Here is a 1,415-nt window from a genome sequence, read left to right on the forward strand (position 1 = left end):
AGGCTTTACTCCCATGGGCTTTATTCCATTCATGTCATCACAGTCAACTCTACTTTGAGGAGTCAGCTCTTCCCCAGTCACATTTTGAGTGCCTTACAGCCTGAGGGGCTCATTTTCCAGCACTATATCTGACAGTGTTTCTCTGATATTCATAAGGTTTTCAGTGACTAAATATTCGGAAGTAGTTCATCACTCCTTCTTCCTAGTCTGTCTTTGTATGGAAGCTCATCTGAAACCTGTCCACCATGGGTGACCCTGCTGGTATTTAAAATACCAGTGGCATAGCTTCCAGAATCACAGCAACTCACAAGCAACCATAGTACGACAAACTGACAGACAAGTGGTGGTGATTATGTATAATATCATCTATATGTCAATGAAGTATAATTCTATGCAAAAAAAAAAAAAAATAGGAAAAGGAAAGGGCCTTTCCTACATCCTGACTCATCACCCCCACCTCCCAATCCAGGAGGAAGCAGAAATTAACCAGGAGATGAGAAGGAAAGGTTGAAACATGGAGGAGTCAAGGACATCTCCACCCCTACATCTGCCCCTGCCCTTTTCCACTGGCAGCTTCCAGCCTGCTCCCACCTAAAGTTCACCTGAATTTCAAATTCAAGCTGGTTCCTACTTTTGATCAACATTTTGATTGCAGTTTCTGAATAGAGCATGAGCTAGAGATGTGGTATGTGTAAAAGATATGCCTGCTAGAGTTTCTGTCCAGGGCAATGGATTATTGTACCCACTGCATAATTGTACAGATGCAGTGAGATGGGCAAAAACTCTAAGTTGCTTTGTGATTATGTTATGCATTGTATACACTCAAAATATCTACTACAGAAGTTAACATTTATTGAGTTTTTGCTATGAGCCAGGCACGTTACATTCATGATCTGCTCAGTGTGATGCTGTAGGAAAGTACTTGACTGCTATACACAAAGTTGGCAGTTCAAACCCACCAGCCATTCCTCGGAAACCCTATACTGGGTGGCTGTGTGTCAGAACTGACTCAGTGGCACTTAATAACAACAACAAAGAAAACTGAAGAGTTGTGTGTTTTTATCTTCACCTTACAGTTGAGAAGACAAACTCAAAGAGGGTAAGGTTAGCCTTCCCAACAACACACATTTACAAGTCATGAAGCTGAAACAGATTTATGATCTACCTCTAAAGCCATTGCTCTGATCATTACAATCTCGGTAGAAACCTTGCTGCCCCTAAAACTGAGGGAATTAAGAGACCATCCACATGTTTATTTGCATGTGGCTAAATTTCCTGCCAAATTCACTGCTGATGAGTCGATTCCAACTCATTACAACAGAGTAGAACTGTAAGCCAGAGTCGAGCTGTAAGCCAGAGTAGAGCTTTAAGACATAGTAGAGCTGTAAGACAGAGTGGAGCTGTAAGACAGAGTA

The sequence above is a fragment of the Chrysochloris asiatica genome, unplaced genomic scaffold (assembly GCF_000296735.1).
Source record: "Chrysochloris asiatica unplaced genomic scaffold, ChrAsi1.0 scaffold00222, whole genome shotgun sequence".
Lineage (NCBI taxonomy): Eukaryota > Metazoa > Chordata > Mammalia > Afrosoricida > Chrysochloridae > Chrysochloris > Chrysochloris asiatica.